We start from the raw sequence: 20,965 nt of genomic DNA, 5'->3' as shown, positions 1-20,965 counted from the left end.
CTTTTCTCTTTGGACCCTTCTGAGGTTTAGCCCCTTCAAGGAGCCCTTTTCTTTTCGGGTCTCTTCGTTCCTTTTCTAGTCCCTCAGCTGGAGGCATTTCTCAGTCCTTTCCCGGATCCCGCCTCCTGCTGAATTTGCACCTTAGCTCACTCCTGCTTGCCGGAGGGGCCTATGCTTCCCGTCTTACCCCCTCCGGGCTGCTCCTCGCGCTCCCCAGTTACCTGCTGGACCCCGATGGGGACCCCCTGGCCTCAGCACCTCGGGGCGCTTGTTGGCCTGTCTCACCTGGCTTCAGCTAGGAGCACCTCGGTTTCTGCTCCAGCAGCCCTCGGCTCTGAATCCCTTGCGTTCTGTCTAGTGTCGTCCTTACCACGTTGTATCTTGGTGCTGTGTGTCCATGTTTCCCCCTCGACTGCGCTTCTAGAAGGCAGGGAATTAGGGCTGCTACAGATCGAACAGGCCCCGACGCGTGAATATGTGAAAAATATTCTTCCGTAAGCATCGGCGAACATCAGTGATAGAATGACTGCTCGCGGTTTCTCCACAGCTCGGCCTTCATTCCCTTCCTCACGGGTGCAGGAAATATTCACGGGGGGCCTGCTCTGATGTCAGGCCTGCTTTAAGTGTTGGAGTGTGGGGTGAATTAGACCATGTATGCGTAAGGCCCCTGAGCCTGTGAGTTCACGTTGTGGCTGAAGGACGCTAATAGTAAATGCATAAACTACTCATTAAAATACTTTAATGATAAGTGAAATGAAGGAAATAAGAGAGCGATGGGATAGGGAGTGGCAAAGGCATTGGGTCTCCAATATTAGGCGGAGTCGTAAGAGAAGGACTCTTCTGAGGAGGTGATAATTAAGCTGGGACCTAAGACAAAAGAGTCAACCATGCGGTATCCGGGAGAGGACATTTCGATCAGTAGAAGCTGCAAGGATGAGAGGACCCTAGAAAAAGGACAGCTTGACATGTCCGAGGGGACCACGGTGGCTGTGGCTCAGCAAGAGGTGGTGAGAGGAAAGACATGTCTGTGATGAGAGATCCTGATTTTCCTAAAGGTCCCAGCTAGGCAATATCAGTGTACCCAGCTGATCTCGACCTCAGGGTCTTCATGTGCCTGTTTATCTTCTATTTAGGTTGACATTCCCTTTCTCGTTACCCCAGAGGACAGGGTGTCCCTCCATGTCCATCAGCTCACCTGCTCACCTGTCCTGAGCATCTCCTCCGCTCCCGCCACCTCCTGGAGCCTGCGATTCAATTCTCCCCACTCTCTCTTGCCCCTTTGATCTTTGCCTGTCTATCTGCCTCTTCTTTGCGGGCTGCAAGCATGTGCTCGTCTGCTCTGTCCTTACGTAGAACCTCTCCCTGGACCTGCACTGAAACTCGGGAAGAGGAGGGATGCTTTTCCTCTCACCCATGGTAGGAAAGGCGCGAGGCTTGACGAGCAGACTCACAGAGGGTGGCCCGTATCTTCTGTAGAAGAAGGTGGGCAGTGTGCTAAGTGGGGGAAGAAGGGGGACATGGTTATACATCATCCTGTGCGTTTCCGACAGCTCCCATCGCTGCCACCACTCAGTCACGCGAGTGGGAGACCTCGGGGGGGCTGAGGTTTCCTTCTCTCGCGCCCCCCTCCTTGGCCCTCGATCCGTCGCAGCATTCCAGTGTCGATGTCCTCGTGATATTGCTTTCTCATTTCTTTTCGGGCCCCCGCCTCTCCCGGTCCCCCTGTCCCCGCCCCACCTGTCGTGGTATCATAAAGAGCCTTCCCTCCTCCGTTCTCTCTGCCTTCTCTGTGCCCTGCACCTGCCTCACGTTGCCCTTGGTGCGATTTTTCGGAAGCATCCAGTGCGCGTGAGAGCGTGTCCCCTTCGGCCTCCCGCTCGTGGCCTCCTGTAGTTTGGCTTCCATTTTGTCTCACTTCCTCCCAATAAGCCAGAGTGGCTATTTCACGTTATTCTAAATATAAGTTTTGAGTTCTCGCTTCTAAAACTTCTTTATTTGGCTCTACCAGCCAGGGATTTCTCCCTTTCTCTCTGCTGTCTGACACTAACCCGTTCTTTCAAGACTCGTCTCATGGTTACCCAGTCGACTGGTCACCCAGTCACCGGCGGTCTTTCTCACTTCCAGATTCTAAGCGCGTTTACATGGTTTTCTCTGCGAGAACTCAGACTTCGGAGGCAGGCTTCCCAGTTCAAATTTTGGTGCTTTCTCTGACTACATATGTGGCCATGGACAAGTTAGCTTCTCTCCAACTCAGTTTCTTCATCTATAAAATGAGTAGCCTAATAGTACCTACTTCATAGAGTTTTCATGAGGATCAAGTGAGATGCTGTAAATCTGGCGCATGGTCAGTGCTCATTAAACGTTGGCTACTATTGTCATTTATCTGTTACTTAAAATGCCCTACATTCAGCTGTTAGCTTTTCTGGGGGGCGTGTAGTCCCTTTGTGGCAGAGAGGTTTTGTACTTTCAGCAATGCTAGGTACACTATAGGTTTATTAAGGAGAGTGGAAAGTAATTTATATCCCTCAAATGAATTTCTTGATTGACTGTAGGGAAGTTGCTGTCTCTTCATACTAGAGTTTGACCCCAATTGAAATGATCTCATCTGCAAAGTGAAAGTAATTTCTTCTTTACAGGTAGTAAAAATAATCTCATTCAGGGATAAATGAAACGTATGTGTATGTATAAAATCTGAATGAAATTATTTTATGTTATTTAAATTCCTGGTGATCAAATGCGGTTGTGATATTTATCTTTCTCAGCATAATTTTTCTTCACAGATATTTTTGATGCAACAATTCTGATAGGTGGTGTTGAAATGCAAAAGGAAACAAAACTTAGTTGTAATGTTAGGGAATTGGTTTGATGTTCACCAATGTCCCTTTCAAGTCTAAAGTTCTTATAAAGTTTAAAATGCTTTGGGATGTCTTACAACCCTCTAATAACCTTTAAATGATTGATTTAATGAGCTTCTGTTTCAGATGTGGTGTTTGGAATGCAAAGTGAACTCGACATGGTTCCTTCCTTGGAAGACCTTATGCTTTGGGGGTTGGCAATGTTTTCTGTAAAATGCCAGATTAGTGGTCCTCAACTGGGGACATTTTGACCCCAGCAAATATCAATGTCTGGAGACATTTTTTGGTTGTTAAAACTGGAGTGAGGGGGTGGATGAGTGGAGTAAAGGGGTAGTGAAGTGGTGGGGAATGAGCGCTGCTGGCATTTAGTGGGCAGCTAAATTGCTATATACCCTACAATGGATAGGACAGTCCCTCTTTGGCAAAGAATTGTCTAGCCCCTAATCCCAACAGTGCCAAGTTTGAGAAACTCTGGATCAGATAGTAAATAGTTAATAGACAGTGAAGATACAGTTTTGTGGGCCATAGGACCTGTAGCATAACTACCAAACTCTGCATGTTTAGCATTAGTGCAACAGAGATACTATGTTAACAAATGGTTGTATCTGTGTTCCAATAAAGCTTTATTTACATAAGCAGGATGTATGTTGGATTTGACCCAGAGGCTGTAGTTTGATTACCCCTGCCCTAGCTGAAATGACAGATAAAATCAGATAATTGATTACAATATATTGTAGCATATTAAGCTATATGATCAAAGTTTTTGCAGGTTTACACGGAAGCTAAAATTTGGACACTGAGCTTGACTTAAGATATTAGAGGTGGGTTCTTGAAGGAGAAAGAACACGAGCAGAACTTTAAAAAAATTTTTAAGAGTGAGACTTAGGCAAAAGGGGCAATTCCAGGGAAAGGACATAGCATCAGCAAAGACATAAACAGGTGAGATAGCATGGCGAGTGGGGCACGAACAGTAACAAAGGAAGTAGGGGTCGTGGTGGTGGTAGTAACAGTAATAGCAGCCAACATGGAATGAGTGCTGACTATATGCCAGGAACTCTTCTAAGTGTTTTACGTATTCTAACTCATTTCACAGAATCAGAGCTCAGTGTGGCTGGTTGATGCAAGATAAGGTTGGAGATGTGTGTATGCACCAGAGCTCGGACTTTGTTCTACAGGTGGGTAAAACTAGGAACGAGAGGAGTAGGGGGGTTGCAATTAGTAAGACTTGTCAACTTGGTTGGATATTGGGGTAAAGGCAGAGAGAGGTCACAAGGTTCTAGCCTGGGCAACATTAATACTATATGGAGATACTGGAGGAGAGACAGGCTTAATGGGGAAAATGCCAAGTTCAGTTTTGAGTGTATGGTGTTGGAGGTGCTGATGTTACCTGCAGCTCAGGGCCAAGTTCACATAGGCGCCTGTAGCTGTAACCATAGTATAAGGAATACAGTGAAATTAATTAAAATTGATGAAATAAGGTAAGAAAGAAAGCAAAACAAAGAGGACAATGGATTTAAATAGAAGAATTCTGAGAATCACTAATGTTTAAGAAAAGGAAAAGCTGGGGAGGTAGGAGGTGAGAGAAAGTGGTATCGTGGAAGCCAAGAAAGAAAGTTTCCGGGGGGTGGTGTCGCCAGCAGAGCTCAGGGCCAAAGCGAGAACAGTAAGTGGAGAGCTGAATGTGCCATTGGAGCTGAGAATTCAGGGGTGGTGGGCAGTTTGTTTTACTTTTGAATCAGAAGGATTTGCTCATTTTGAAATTCAGACTCAAAAAAGCTAGTAGAAGCAGAGACACTAAAGATATAAGAAACATAAATGTTGAAACAACATGCCTAGGGTGAATTCCAGACTTTTAAAAAATGTATTTATTAAATAGAGTACATAGGATAAATCTTACTAAGATATATTTTGTAGGCTTATTTTGAGTTGCTGTAATTTTTAAAAAATGTATTTTTATGTAATCGTTCAGTAATTCATGCTTTGCAGTTATACTCTCCTTTCCCCCAATTGATTAGTTCTATCATTAAATCTTGCTGAAGTTGTGGGCTTGAGGGACTCAACATCTATTTGTTACAATAAAATTTAAAAGCCACAGTTGTAGAGCAGTGAAACTTGGGAGATATTTTTACATAATTAGCAAATGGAGTGTAAGCTCCATAGATCTGAAACTATAAGATACCGAAGAATATCTACAAGACAATGTCCATTCAGTTGAGTTCAATTCAATATTAGTCATTCATTGAATGACATGCATTTTTATTGACGGTGATATGGCAGGATTTTTTTGCTCTCAAACAGCTTTTCATCTTAGCTGTTTGTATGTTTATTCCATAAGGGGTTTACAGCAACTAAGAATACTGTTGATGAGAAAAGATGTACGTATGCAGAGGACTGGAAGAATCTAATCATGAAGAAATGGAACCAAATGCTGTTATCACACGTCAGAGTGAGTGGTACAGGCAATATGTAGTAGAGACCTTGAGGAAGGGAGAGCCCAGCAGGTATTGGGACCCCGGGATAATCTCCATCTACCAGCTCCGTCTGCATGGGGTCCTCCAGACAGGATTCAACTAAATTACTCTTAATAGAAGAACAAATGTGAATGAGGGAGAACCAAGGGGTGATTCAAGGTATCAACACATTGTTTGCTCCTTGAGGACCAACCGTGTCTTTCTGTTTGTGTCCCTCCTGGGCCAAGGCACCACGGCTGCCATTTATCAAGTGCAAGGTAGATGCTGAAAGGATGGCCTTTGGCCACTGGATTAGCGCAGCCGAGGCAAGCAGGGCCCTGAGCTTGTGGACACTCTCCAAAGAACCGTGATAATGAAGGAAAGCATCCAGGGCCAAGGGAAAGCGACCTGCGAGAGCTCTGTCTGTGGGGGACTGGGCGTGACAACGTCCTTGCAAGAGACCAGACTGGCTGTTGGATGTACTGTCACTGGGAATTGGCCGCGCTCACTGGGTCCCTCCCTCCCTTAAAATCATTCTGATTCATAAAAACACGCTTTCTGTGTGAATGAATGGGCCAGTTCTGGCTTAAGATGAACAAACAAAAAAAGCAGCAGCCGATGCTTCCTCCATAGCAGTTTCTTCCGAAAGAAATTTAAGATGAAGAGAAATCTTACATGAAAAAAATAAGGGGAGATCCACAAAACCAGTTCTCAGCTCTCAGGGTTGGTCACAGGGGAGGTTTTGGGAAAACGGCGTTGGGAAGGACCGCTCTCTGATTTTTGCCAGCTTTTAGTCCCTGTTGGCAAAAAAGAATTTCTGGAAGAGATTGGCGAAAATTGTGAACTCCGATAACACTGCGAGTTGTCAGGTTTTTGTCTAATGAACAGCTTATCCGTAAATGTGCTCAGTGGTTAATCACACGTTAGGGCTTATTGGCATGAAGTGTGGTCGAATGCCCGCTTTCCTTATGCAAATTTGGATTTACAGCAGGCTAAATCCCCTGACCCGAAACCTACGTCTCCTGTCATAAATTAACAGACCTATGTACTAGCCCTGCTGGGATTGGCAGTGACAAAGACCCCAGGAGAGGGGTGAAAGAATCAAGCCTGGGTGGGTGGGACTCACTCTTTGGAAAGTCTCACAAAGGCTGGTGGAGCCAATTGCGCTGCAGAGGCTGTTTGGTGTTTTTGTTTTGTTTTTATTTTGTTTCATTTTACGGGGTAGCCAGGCAGCCCAAGCAACGGTTCAGGTTGCTGTTGATGTCAATGGGTGTCATCCACTGGATAGCATGGGCCATTTTGAGGTTGTAGGATTCAGATTAGAGCTTGTTGTGGTTCCAGGAGATGTGTCAGATGAGAGGTGTGGATCCTAAGGTTTCCCAGGCATTTTGGTTAGCCCAGGCTGCTATAAAAATGATCATAGTCTGAATGGCTTCAGCAATGGACATTTATTTCTCACCATTCTGGAGGCTGGGAAATCCAAGATTAAGGTGCCTGCATATTGGTGTCTCTTCTTTTAAGGGCACTAATACCATCATGAGGGCTCCACCCTCGTGAGTCAATTACTTTCCAAAGGCTCCACTGCTAAGTACCATCACACTGTGGGCTAGGGCTTTCACACATGAATTTTGGTGGGGACACAAAGTTCAGTCATAGCACCAGGGAAGGCTTGGGACTCAGAGCAGGGAATGCTCAGCCTGAGCAGGTTAAGGTTCACTGCTGTCTTAGGTCTTTCAAGGGGAACAGAGCACAAGGCAGCATCTACAGGGGAAGCAGGTCTGTAGAAGGTTTATGTAAACGCAGAAATAAGTGTCACACAGTGGCCACATGGCAGTTCACTGGTCATAAGCGTCCTCTGGGTTTGCAGACCTAATCCCATACTCCTAACCAGAAACTGGGGCACAGGTGGCTCCTGGGCCTCCCATCCCTGCCAGGACTGATTCAGGAAAGAAGGGAGCTTAGGGCTCTGTGGGTCTCTCAAATTACACTCTGTTGTCTTGAGGTTAAAACAAGGCAGGAGCTGGTTTGACATAGTCAAAAGCCTCATTCAGATCTATTTGCTTATAGAAGGAGATTGGTGTTGGGTGTCTAGGGACTTCAGATACTTTTGTAGGCACTGATTGATTTTTCTGTAAACAGTGGGGGAACTTTCTGGAGCCCTGGCTAATGTACCCTTCTCCCAGGACGGTGAAATTCATAATTAACAATGAGAGATTCTCAGCATCTCAAGGATAGGAAAATCATTACTTTAGTTGTCTCTTCAATGAATCATTAGAGTTCACAAAGGAAAATAGAGTCTTTCATGCCTATGGCATGTGTCCAGGTAATTGTGGCGGGGAGTACCATTTCTTGCCACGCTGTGAGTGTTTATGTGGCTGGGGCCAAATAAGTTGTGGTTTCAATGCTGATCCATTAGTAGTGGGTAAAAGTCCTATAATTGGTCCCAGGATAAAAAGAGTCTGGTATTTATAGACTATGAGAGGAAAGGGGGTTGGGAAGGCAGGTGACTTGTCAGCTTTACACCAGTGACTTTTATGTCTTCCAGGTCACATTCAAATGTTTTGCTTGAAGCAGGACAAAAGTAATCCTTTTTGTCTCACCCTAAATTCAGTGTCTTGGTTGGGAGTATGCATGGGAGGCATCCCTCAACCTTGTAACTTTCCATTGCAAGAGAGGAGCAAGGCTTTCTCTGTGTAAGGACGGCACATGCTGTTTCAGATGCAAGGTGCAGTCCAAGAATTACTTAGGCCAAGAAGGAGCGCGGACGCAGCAGCGTGTTCTCCACACAGCAAGGGGTCCGTGTGGGGTGATGAACAGCCAGAGTGGCAGCCAAGTCGGTGGTCCCGGGCAGAAGCAGCACCTCCTCATTGTATAGAGTGTGTCCATGCACCGTGGAAGCGCTCTCTGGTCTCCTTGTCCTGTGAACTGACTTAAGTCCTAGATGAGAGGCAGAACTGAGAAGCTTTCTTCTCCTTGAGCCTCACCTTCTTGACCACTTGGCCTTCTGAGCATTGGCGACAAGAGAGATCTCCTAAATGCGACTGAACCCAGGATCATCTTATATCAACCAGAGCATGGGTGTGTGCGTGTGTGTAGAAATAAAGGGACAAGAGGAATAATCTAAAAGTCTCAAATACAGAAAGAACTGAGAGATGGTTCTCCTGAGAGCCTGTGATATAGGAAAGAGTCAAGGGAAGAGAGATCCGAGAAGGCCACATGCAGAGATCTAGGAGAGTTACTTTTTATTTGCATTTATTAAATTGTCCCTCTAAAAGATGTCTGCCCTACTAGAGTAGTTTCATTGGATCACTGATGAGTTAATTTTACCCTAGACCAGTTTCAAAGCTTGAGGATAGGGTGAGAAGAGAAGCTTTGAGCCACCCCCTAGGGAAATTATAGGAGCAAAAGTTTTATTTTATTGCCAGCTCATACAGATTGGTAGTGGTGGAGTTTTGAAGGCTTCCAGTGTCAGAGGAAGTCACTGTCCTTGAGTTGCTATGTTTCTTTCTACTTCATGCTTTACAGTTTTACTATATGCATGCATGCCCTCAAGCAATGTGTGCTGTAATTTGAGTGTTTTAAATTGGTATAAATGGAATCTTACTATACATATCTTTGTACAACTTGTTTACATAGCATTTTAAAGACTTACCTATAGTGATTCAAGTAGATTTCACTTATTTATGTTAAGTGCTATTTAGTGTCCTTTTAGAGGAATATACTTTGTTTCACATATTTCACCCTTGTAGTGTGGCTAGATTTTTGTGTTGTTCCCAGTTTCCAATGTTATATTTAAGGCTATAGTAGATGCCTCCACAGGTTTTTTTTTTATTCACATCTGTGTTGGAGTTTATCCAGGACATATACTGAGATGTGCAAATGCCTGCTGGGCATAAGCTGAGTGTATCTTTTAACTTTTCCAGATAATACCAAATTTCTCTGCAAAGCAGTGTACAGATTTACAGTCCCACAAGCAGTATGTAAATGTCCCTGTTTCCTTGTAGTCTTGACAATATTTGGCATAGCTAATAATTCAGATAATAATAGTAAAACCAACCCAACAGAGTGTAAGCCAGAATTACTCTGTAAAATATATACCTGTGCTCTTCCTACGTTTCTAGTTCCCTGTTCCTGCTGAGACTTTAGAGACCTGGGGGTGTATACATTGCATATTTCCTACCTCATTTCCTTCTCATTCAGCTAAGGCCCAGTGGGAGGCCTTCCACTCAGGTGTCAGCTTGGAGCTGGTCTCTTGTTTATCAGCAGAAACTTGCTGTCTTTCCACTTCAGAGTTCTTCCAGTCCTTACAGAATTTACTGCCTATATCCCAATATCTCACAAGTCCCGTCTTTCAAAAATACGTGAGAAGCTCACAGTCTGAACACCTGCATGCAGAACATAAAGCAAGTGAAACCAAATCCCCAAAGCAGATATGATGACTGAGTGACTGAAAGGGAAGGCACCAAAAACCGTTATAAAAGCCTGTTTAAGGAAAAACTCTTCCCCGAATTTATTCATTGTCTACCCAGTTTAGGCTTTCTCCTCTGGGGTGTTGATGGGTAGCTAGGAAATGCTGTGTTCTTTCTAGAGTTCAGTAGGTATGATTAGCATTTGAGTCTCTCGGACCTATGGCTTCCAGTAGTTACTCTCATGGAAAGCCATGACGTTATATGTTATATTCTTTGTGGAGCATTTAATTGACCTAGTCTATCATGAGTAATAATGGGGACACTTTCATGTATACATGTTTTTCTTCTATTTTTACAGTAGTTAAACCAAAATATTTATTAGTTATATGACAAAAAAACAAAATAAAACAAAACTTTATTATGAAGCTTAATGTGGAGATTGAGTTGTGCAAAAGAAAAAAGTTCCTGCCCTTAATTAATTAATTAAAATTTGATTAATTTTAATAGCATGTTAGTATATAAAAAACTACTAAATTGTTTAGGATTAGTACATTGAGATTTTTCTACCAAGAGTGATGCCAGTTTTGCTTCTTTGTGAATGGAAGTGAAGTTTGATGCTACAGTGGCCTTGTAGACAACCTAATAAGTAGCTTGACAAGGATGGAAACTTCAAGATCATTGAATTACTGAGCTTGAGTAAATTTATGAGAATTTTTTGATTAATTTATCAAATAGCTATATATTAAGTATTTCTATATGTCAGGTACTGCTCTGGGTGTTGGTGATAAAATGATTGTGAGATAGCAAACGTCCCTCCAGCTCCTTGTTGAGATCTGAGGTCTAGTTTCCACCATATCTTGGATCAATATGGTTTTTAAGGACACAAGATCTCATAACCCAATGGAAGGATCCCTATATCGCTATGCCTTTCACATTTAATTTGAACAGTAACAGTAAGAATTACTGATGTCTAACCCAAGATCACTTATGTACATAGTCTTCTATTAGGTCCTAAATATTTTTACTGCAGTAAGAATTTTTACTATAAATATGTCTTGTATTCAGTGTTGAAAAGAAGATGGTGCAGATAGAGAAACGGAAACGCAAAGAAATGGCATGAGGTGGGCATTTTTAATGCGTGAGCACATAGAAAGGGGTCGAAGCAAAGGCTGAAACTGATAAAGCATATACTTTTTGTAAGAAACAAATTCATCTTCAAATAGTGTTAAAAAGCTGAAAAGCATTTTTGCCTTAGTGTTAGTCGCACTGCGTCTTTCTCCAGTTTGACCCAGCTCGGATTCGTCGGTGTGCATGAGAGATCTACTGGGTTGGCCACGGGGATAGAAAATTAATATGAGGCAGCGCCTTCCTGCGAGGGCCCGCAGGGCAGTGAGAAGCGCTGGCCAGCGGGCGGGAAGCAACTGGAACTATGATGACGAATAAAGGTGGAAATCAGAAAGAGGTTCACACGCTCCGTGCGATTTCCCGTGGAGAGCTTGCATCCGAGTGGCACTGTCACCCGAAACAGCTCTAGCAGCTGGACAAAGCGCTCCAATGATCAGCCTGGAGACGCCGGGGATCGACCAAGGCAGAGAGGACTCCAAGGGCCTGGATACTGAGAAAAGGGGCAAGGACACGAGGTGAGACCAGAGGTCAGCATGCACCCCCAGCACATCTTCCAGGAGGCCAGGCAGGACGTGGTGCCCAAGGGAGTGTGAGCCAGCTTCCAGCAGGCTCGGGCCCCAGACAAACCTGGGCCCCGATCTAGGCGAGGAGGAGGGGCCTTGGCAGACACTCCAGGGGCCCCCGGCCCCTTCCTCCAGCTTCAGCGCCAGCAGCCGGGCATCTTCCAGTGTCCTTCTGTTATCACTTCTCTCCTAGCAACAATTACTTAGATTTACACTCTCTCCCGCTGTTCCCTTGTTCTTGCGCTTCCATGCTTCCATCTGAGAACGTCTTCCCTTTGCCTAAAGAATGGCCTTTAGTGTTTTATTTGGGGCCAGTACACCAGTAATAAATTTTCTCATTTTTTCTGTTTGTCTGCACATTTTTATTTTTAAAGAATACTTTTACTATCACAGATTATACAATTACTATTACTATTTGTATAGTGCAGATTATACAATTCTATCAGAGCGGTGAGAGGAAGAGAGGCTGAAAGATGCTATGCTGCCAGCTTTGACGATGGAGGAAGGGGCCTGGAGCCAAGGAATGTGGGTGCCTCTAGAAGTGGGAAACGTCAAGAAAAAACGGGTTCTCCCCTAGAGCCTCCAGAGGAACCCGCCCTGCTGACACTGTTACTTTTAGGCCAGAGCAGTCCATTTTAGATTTCTGACCTCCAGAATCATCAGATAATGTTTTTTTGTCATTTTAAGACCCACACAAAGATAATAAATGATGAAATTTGAATATATGTAAAACTTTTAAAAACATGACAAAAATATTTAAAAATAGGAAGAAGGGAAATGAAGTTAAAGGGTTCTAGGGACCTTGAGTTACCAGGGAAGTGGCAAAAATGGGCTTTAATAAGGAAATTTGTCAGAAGAAGAAAGGTAAAAATCTATCAAAGAAGTCAAATTTGTAAATAAAACTTCCTTTCAAAGAGAACTCCTGACTATATGGATTCAGCGGTGAACTCTTCCAAGCACTTAAAGAAAACATTAAGATGTCGGCATTTAATTAGGCTAATGGGATAGAGAGTCCAGAAACTGACCCATGCATATACAAACACTTGATTTATATTAAAGGCAATTCTGCATGACGTAGGGGAAAGGATAGCCTTTTCAATGTATGCCTCATGATCAATCGGATAGCTTTTTGGAAACAATACTGACTTCCGCCTCATGCCACACACACAGACCAGCTCTAAGTGAACTGTCATTCTACATGTAAGAAGGCAAAATAGTAAAGCATCTAAAAGAAAATAGAAATAAATGTCTTCATGGGTGAAATTTTCAAACAGGGTACAAAAAGTACTAACCATGAAAGAAAAGATTGAGAAACAAACTATATTACAAGTAAGGACGTTAAAGGACCCCATCAACAAAGTAAGAAGTTCCAGAGTGGGAGAAGATATTTGTAATACATATAAGCCATAACAACCTCTGATCCAGAATATATTAAGAACTCTTACAAATAAATTAGAAAAAAATCAGTTGTTTGAAAAAATTGGTCAAGAGACTTAAATAGGTACTTTACCAAGGAGTATATCCACATGATCAATGAGCATGTGAAAAAGATGCTCAACGAAGTTAGTTAATAGGTAAGTTTAAATTAAAACACACTGTAACACCACTCCACACTCACCAAGTGCATGGCTGCATCTAAAAGACACAAAATCAAGTGTTGGCGAGGATGAGAGACCACTGAAACTCCCATACATTGGGATTGGCACAAGAATTTTGTGAAAATTGTCCAAGTATTTTGGAAAATATTTTGATAATACCCACTAAAGCTGATTATGCATCTCTGTGATCCAGCAAATCCAGGCCTACATAGATGCCAACAGAAATGCATACATATGCACATCGTAATATGCATGCAAAAATGTTGCTAAACACACTAAAATAGGCCCAGACTGGAAGCAACCCAAATGGCCATGAACAGCGGAATAAATACTGTGTTATATTCACAAAATGGAATGTTATGTAACAATAAAAATGAATGCATTATGTACAACCACACAGATAAATCTCACAAACATAATATTGACTAAAACAAGCCAGACACAGAAAGTATATATTGCATTTTTCCTTTTATATAAAGTTTAAAGGAGACTAAACTATTCTCTGGTGTTGTAGGTCAGTCATCTTCGAAGAAGAATGGGGTGAGTGGAGGTAGAGGGAGGCTTCTTGGGTGCTGGTATTTTATTTCTTGGTCTGCATGGTGAATAGATAAGGAAGGTCACTCTGAAAATTACTCGAACTGTTGAACTTTGATTTGTGCTCTTTTGTGAATTTATGTTTTAATTAAATGAGTTTTTGAAACTATTATATTAGCCAAGAGGAAAGAACAATGTATTTTACTTGGAGGAGACTTGAAGCAAATTTGAAAACTGGCCATGATTTTGCTGGACAGAGGGATAGGGAAAGAATATTTTATTAAACGGACAGTCTAAGCCAAGTATATAGGGAGCACTCGTGTTATTTTCCATAAACAAGTATTTGAGTGTGTCTAGAACATGAGGCATGTCTGGGGAGAAGGGTAGGAGATTAGGCTAAAGGTAAGGTTGGGTCCTGCTTGTAGAGTGTCATAAACAGCACAACACAACGAGAATGACAGATCTTGTTTTTAAATTTATTTTTAATTTTAAAGTTTTTCTCAGAAGAAAAGACTGTGATTAATTTTCAGATTTTTGGAAATGGTTTTCAGAAAAAATAAAATGACATGAACACATACAGAAACTGAAGTCATTCACTGAGCTATGAACTCTTAGCCGAGGAAGGGACTTTCGAAGTATCCGAGTCCCTGTCCTTCTGAAAGCTGCAATCACATTCTTTAGACGACAGGTTCTTGATCAGAAACTGTACCACTGCATTTTGGGGTTGGGCTGCGTTTGAAATACCACCAGATAAACACTGGTTTGCCAGTGAATTCTGAATTTGGAATTTGATCCACCTTTTCCTGTGACTGCCCCCCCTGCCCCCAAGTTTGTGCTTGAATGCAGAGTATTAGTCTCATTTTAATTAGTCCCCTAATTGATAGCAACCCAAAGTGTTCTGGTTTGGTTTTATCAACTTGCACCCATGCCTCCTCTGCTGTAGTTGTTGCCTGTCATCGTCACTCTCCTTTGCAGATGTCATTCAGTGACTTTCTCACTTAGTGGGGACCCCTGTGCCTGAGATGGCTGGTTCGCCTCCTGAACCAGCTTGCCTATAATCTGAGGAAACGTACCCTTACCTGATGCCCTAGTGTTTCAAGCTGGCTATGCTCTGGCAGGAAGGGACCATGGTGAACTGTTCTTATTCCAGTGGAATATAGAAGGGCAGACTAAACACAAATAAGTAAATACAAATACTGTACATAGATATTGAAGGGTGGTTGGGACTCAGACAGATGGAGCAAATCTCTGCAGAATGCACTGTATCAGTGGCAGTGATATTCTAGGAGAGTGGAGGGCACTTATTTGTGCTTAAGGTAGCTGCAGGCCAAGTTGTAGAGACTTGGACTTTAGGGAGGGGAGTGCTTTTAGACTGGCAAAAGCTTACTTTCCAAGTATCCCTTTAGAATTCTTTATTGATTAGGAGAATATTGTCATGATTGGCTTCATAATTTATAACATACTAAAATTTTCATATTTGCTACTTATTTTATATTAGTGACACCTTAGATGAATGTTTCCCTAGTTAAAATTAGAGAGACACCTTTCACACTAGCAATATTTATATAAACACTTTCTAAGGATGGGTTACTAAGAGAACACCCCAAGATGGGTAATGGCATCCATTGAACAAGGATTCTCGTTTTTCTACTGGGGGTGTGTGTCTTGTTCTTTCTAAACCTTTGTACTTTGGGGTTGATAACGGACTGTATCTTGTTTGGGAGTCTCTTTTCACTGACCGCATTAACCATACTGATCTTGAAGTTGGAAGGCCTCAGAAGGGAGCCAGGATCTAACAGCCCGGTCCCTGGATCTTGGGCAAGTGTTACAATGGGCTCTAGATGTGAGAAGTAAGGAGACCTTTAGCAGGTGGCACTGTAGACTCACAGTTTATAGGGAGATTATTTTCTAAAATTGGCACAGGAGGTGAAAAAATGCTTATAGTCAACTTTGCCCTTTGACAAGGCTTTTAAACCACTCCTCAAAGTCCAGGTCCCTTCCTTGAAAGCACCGAAAGCAAGAGTTAGTATCTTTGATCTCTCTTTGCATTTCTGCTGAGACATATCTTCAGGAGATCTGAAGGCTGGGTCTGCTTGGGATAAGGCAAAGGGCTAGGTGGTAAGAAGACAATTCTCTCATTTCCTCTCACTTTCCCTTGAGTTTGGGCAGCCGAATTTGTGTAAGTTATATATGAATATGATGCAGCGCCACTGTACTGTTTATTTTGCTATGAGTAAATTGACTTGTATTATGCTTTATATATTTCAGGTCCATTAATTCACTCTTTTGCACGTAATGTATGAAGGCAAAGGTGAAAAGGCAGTCAAGACATGCCCTTTTTGCTGAAGAGCTCTAACTCTGCTCAGGGAAACAGACAGTAAACAAATGGTTATAGTGCAATTTGAGAAGCGCTCTAACGAGGCGTTGCCTCCGGGCTTCAGGATCACAGCCAAGGGGCCCCTGGGGCAGCCCCGAGGTCAGCAAGGGCTCTGAAGCGCAACGCACTTGTCCAGGCCACCAGCTCCTCGCTGGCTGCTGCAGCATCTTCTAAATGCTCTCCTGCTTCTGTCTTTCATTCTGGTTGTCTTCCTCCTTCAAGCCTACATAGCTCCTTAGCAGCCAGAATATTCTTTTTTTTTTTTCCTTTTCACAATTTAACAATTTTTATTGAATTCAAAAGAACAAAAGCTACAATTCCCACCAATTGAAAATAAGGTAACTCTATTTCATAGATATTTTAGTCAGTAATAATCTCTTCTATGCTTCCCCAGGATGCTCCAGTATAAACAAACTTGCCTTTTAAGCAGAAAGGACAAAGCATCGATTCTAAACAAAATGGAAGGCTGCCACCGTGAGCTCATGGCACACAGCCAAGTACCAAGAAAAAGAAATGGTTTTAACTGAAACTTAGCAAAAGAATAATGTCTCATTTTATTAACCAGTAAAAATAATCTTCATTTCTACACACTCCTGTTTACAATAGGAAACATGCATGAATGGTGAATACTTAGCAAAAAGGCCTCCATGATTGCACTTTGAATGCCTTCATGACTTCACGATGGGAAGGCTTTCTAAACAGATCTGCTCTTCAGTAGAACTTGATGAAATATTAAAATTCTTGCATGGATCACTCACGCAGTAGGTAATGAGGAATGCCTTATCTACTTAACCTAGATTAATAGTATACTAGCTAATATATAAATTGGTCACTTCCACATTTGACACCGTTACAGCAGACAATTGAAGGCATTTAATCATTTTAATTGGATAAAAAGAGCTATTTCTGGGGAGATGGAAGGTAGTACAGTTGCCCATCAAATGCTTTTCCCCAAGGATCCTGGCCTTCCAGAGGCTAGTCTTCTTTTGACCTTTTCGGACTTTTCTGTGTCCCCACCCCCCATGTTATACATCCAACTTCCATTGGTCTGGAAGTTATTTGCGTGGCTAGGCAAAACATTTTATTCTAACACTTATTTCTACTTCATTTCTTCCAGTTATTAAAGAGTTTTTGTTTAAGATAAAAGGGCAAACACATTTAATCAGGGTTTATGGTAGTTGTAACTTGAGTTGACTCAATTTTGTTTACTTTGCTATTTTTTGTTGGTTGGTTTAAAAATGTAGGACAGGAAGAGATTAACCAAAGAACTTACATGCATATATGCATAGCCCAAGGATACAGACAATAGTGTAGTGAAGGCTGGATGGAGGGGAGAAGTGGGGGGAAAATAGGGGACATCTGTAATAATGTCAACAATAAAAAAGAAACTTAAAAAAATAAAAATGTAGGCCAACATTCTTAAAAAACAATCAACAATCCTATGGACAATGTAAATGATATGAAGGCCATGTGAATTAATCTTTTAAAACACAGTGTACCAAGGGTGGAGTAGAAATAGGAGAACCATTTAAAATGTTTCAATTCCATTTGAAAGTATGAAAGGTTAAATTTCTCTGAGCCTTAACAACAGTGATACTTAGCAAAGAAAAAATTAAAAAACTGAGCAAACCTTAATTTCTTTTAATGTAGATTTTTTTCTAGTTATATTGGAAAATAATGAAAAAAAGTTTTAATTTCAGGAATTCAAATAATAGTCATTAAATTACTGGGTAAAAATTCCAATAGTAATCTAAATTTAAAAACTGATGAACACAGAATAAAAGTCAGCTGCATTTGTGCTTGAACAGCAAAAACAAGCACAAAACAAAAAATAGCATCGCATGACAGTAAATGAGGTGTTTTGGGCTACGGAAGCATGTTAATTAAGTAAACATGTTTTCCTGCATCACATGTGAATGCAGAGATTTAAAACAACTTTGAATTAAAAAGAAAACACAACCTTTATTCTATATGTTCTTCTGTAGTACTTTGTCGCTAGATTTCTTTTTTCCCCATTGCTTTTTCCGGGAGTGGAAGGGAGAGAGGGACACATTGACCGGTTGCCTCCCGCACGCACCCTGACCGGAGCGGGACCTGCAACCGAAGTATGCACCTTGGCCGGAATCGAACCCGGGACGCTTCAGTCCATGCGCGAATGCTCCAAGCGCTGAGACAAACCAGCCAGGGCTGTTGCTAGATTTTTGCTGCAATTTTTGAGGGAGATGTTTCATATACAAAAACTAATGCTAGTTTGGTCATATTCATGTACAAAAAATATCCGTCACGCTTTTCAACATAACGTACAAAACTGTGAAATCTGTCAAAGTGGAAACTGTCTGGAATTTCTTAAAGTATTGGAAAGTACAGCATGGCAAAAAACACACAAAACCATTACATATAATCAATGTATGCGCATTCTGTAACACAGGGTGTTCTTAGTGTAACTGGAGTGCAAGTTATCTATATACACGCACGAAATGTTTCAGAAGCAGGTGAAGTAAACAAAAGCATCGCTTCTTTAAATTACACTTGATCACGTAGATGAGCAAGTTTCTGTGGTAGATCATCTGGTTCCATGGAAGTAGCAGTGGTGGCAACAGGTCCTGTCTGACCCTGTGGTAGTTCCATATTGAGATCGAGGCCAGCTTCATCTGCTCTTTCTTTTCTTTTTAATCTTCACCCTAGGATATGTTTTTATTGATTTTTTAGGAGAGAGGAAGGGGGAGAGAGAGAAACATGGATGTGAGAGAGAAACATGGATTGGTGTGTCTTCCATATGCGCCCTGACCGGGGATCGAACCCGCAATCTAGGTATGTGCCCTGACCGGGGATCGAACCCGCAATCTAGGTATGTGCCCTGACCGGGGATCGAACCCACAATCTAGGTATGTGCCCTGACCGGGGACCGAACCTGCAATCTAGGTATGTGCCCTGACCGGGGATCGAACCCACAATCTAGGTATGTACCCTGACCGGGGACCGAACCTGCAATCTAGGTATGTGCCCTGACCGGGGACCGAACCTGCAATCTAGGTATGTGCCCTGACCGGGCATCGAACCCGCAATCTAGGTATGTGCCCTGACCGGGCATCGACCTGCCACCTTTTGATGTACGAGATGATGCTCCAACCAGCTGAGCCACCCGGCCAGGGTCGCCTGCCATTTCTTGAAGCAGCGTATCCGCTTGGTTTTGTGGTGTTAGAGTTGTAGTACTACCCATTGTGTCTTCCATTTGTTGTGCGTGAACGTCCAGTGTTTTAAATTGGTGTTCAGATTGTCCATCAAGGCAGAAACCTCTTCAAGGTTCATGCTCCTCCATGTGGCGCCCGTGGAGTTAACCGCACCTGCCATGGCCTGGTTGCCTTGCCATTGTCACTGCAGCTGGAGCCCTGGCGCCGCAGCATCAGCCCTGGCGCTCCTTCTCAAGAAAGTAATTGCTCGGTTCCTCTGGCCGGCTGCGTGTTCAGCAGGTATTCCTGCAACTTCTGTATTGCCTTTCGGAATGGCCTTTTTCATCTTCGCCTTTTCAGCTTTTTCTTCTTTATCGCATTTCTTGGCACTTCTATTAAATTCTTTTGCAGCGAACTTCAAGTTAAATAGTTGTTTCTCTATATTTGCCATGGTCTCACGACTTTTCTTGGGAGATGACAGCCTGGGGCAGTGACGCAGGTTTGATGTGAGGGCGCTCAGAATTCCGTTTTAGTCCCATCTGCCACTCGCCGGTACCTAGGTTTGCCCCAGAATATTTTTCTTAAAACACAAGAGGAATATACACAATTCTCTACTACACACTCTCTGGTAATCTTGCTCAGAAGCAGAGCTCAAGCTCTTAGGAGGCCTGGGAGGCCTTGCAGGATCCGGCCTCTGCCACCCCTCTGCCGTCACTTCCAGTATGTTCCTCCTTTTCCCACCGTCCAGTTACATCAGCCTCCTTGATGTTCTTTGAATATGTCATTTGCTTGACTGCTCAGGACTTGGTAATTGCTGTCTGCCTGCTTATAATTCTCTTTCCCCAGATATCTACATGGCTTATTCCACAATGTTTTCAGGTCCTTGCTGATACGTCACTGTATTTTATAGGCCTTCCCTGCCTCTCCTGCATAAATAATAACAAGCTTCCACTCCATCCCAGCATTGCTGTTCCCCTTTAGCTAGCTTAGGATGGTTCCTGGCATTAGTATTACTCAATAAACGTTTATTGAATGAATAATTTATTATTCTTCTCTTGCATGGCTTTCACACATATTGGCCTAATAAGTGGATAGATACATGAATGATGATTATATTCTTTGGCACCAGCAGAAGCCAGTATTTCCCAATGGACTATTTCTCTGGAATGACTTTACAGTTCTTTATTGGGACAAAAGACTTAATCAGAACTTGTCAGGAACTCTTGGGTTCTGCCAAGATAGCATCTCACTCACAAATGGAAATGGCCATTAGTCATCTGCAGATGGAAAGCAGGGACAGAGGCTGGGGAGAGGGAGTAAGAGAGGATTGGGCTGCCCAAAGAGCCCTCCTCATATTGAGAAAGCTGATTGATAATACCTGGTTGGTTTTCAGATTAAAAATATATGTGTATATATATGCGCGTGTGTGTGTGTGTGTGTGTATGTGTGTGTGCTTTTGTTTGTGTATATTGTATGTGTACATATGTACTTTTGTATATATAAATATACACATAAAAAATCAAAATCAAAGATCCCTAAAGTGTAAAGAGTTGAACACCCTGAAGGACTCTGAAGGCTCAGCAGAACCCTCGATGCCTGGGGAACTAGAAATGTGGGGAATGCTTGCAGAATTTTTCTAGTTCACTTCTAGCTCCCTGGACATTACTTTATGCTGAGGCTAGACATAGACCAACGAACAACAACAAAAGTCCTGGCTTTCATATAGCTTACTACCTGGTAGGTGGAAACAAAGAGCAAGTAAATAAATCTAAACTGTGGTGGTGGTATACATGCTGTGAGGAGAGGAAATGAAAGCAGGAGATAATGGAGATCCGTTACTGGAGTTGATTTGGTAGGGAGCTGAGTCTTGCTTGACAAGAAGTT

At 42.6% G+C, this 20,965-nt stretch overlaps 1 protein-coding gene and 1 pseudogene across 8 annotated transcripts in view; one reads left to right on the top strand and one right to left on the bottom strand.

Annotated features, from left to right (window-relative positions):
- NRXN3 (neurexin 3) overlaps positions 1 to 20,965 on the top strand; it is a 1,308,313-nt gene that overhangs the window by 329,364 nt on the left and 957,984 nt on the right. The window lies entirely within an intron of this gene.
- Positions 18,435 to 19,532, bottom strand: LOC107542719 (charged multivesicular body protein 1B2-like; annotated as a pseudogene).

Source organism: Miniopterus natalensis, chromosome 1, assembly GCF_054644295.1.
Source record: "Miniopterus natalensis isolate mMinNat1 chromosome 1, mMinNat1.hap1, whole genome shotgun sequence".
NCBI lineage: Eukaryota > Metazoa > Chordata > Mammalia > Chiroptera > Miniopteridae > Miniopterus > Miniopterus natalensis.
The sequence above is the reverse complement of the archived record's forward strand: the minus strand, read 5'-3'. Positions and strand labels throughout refer to the sequence as shown.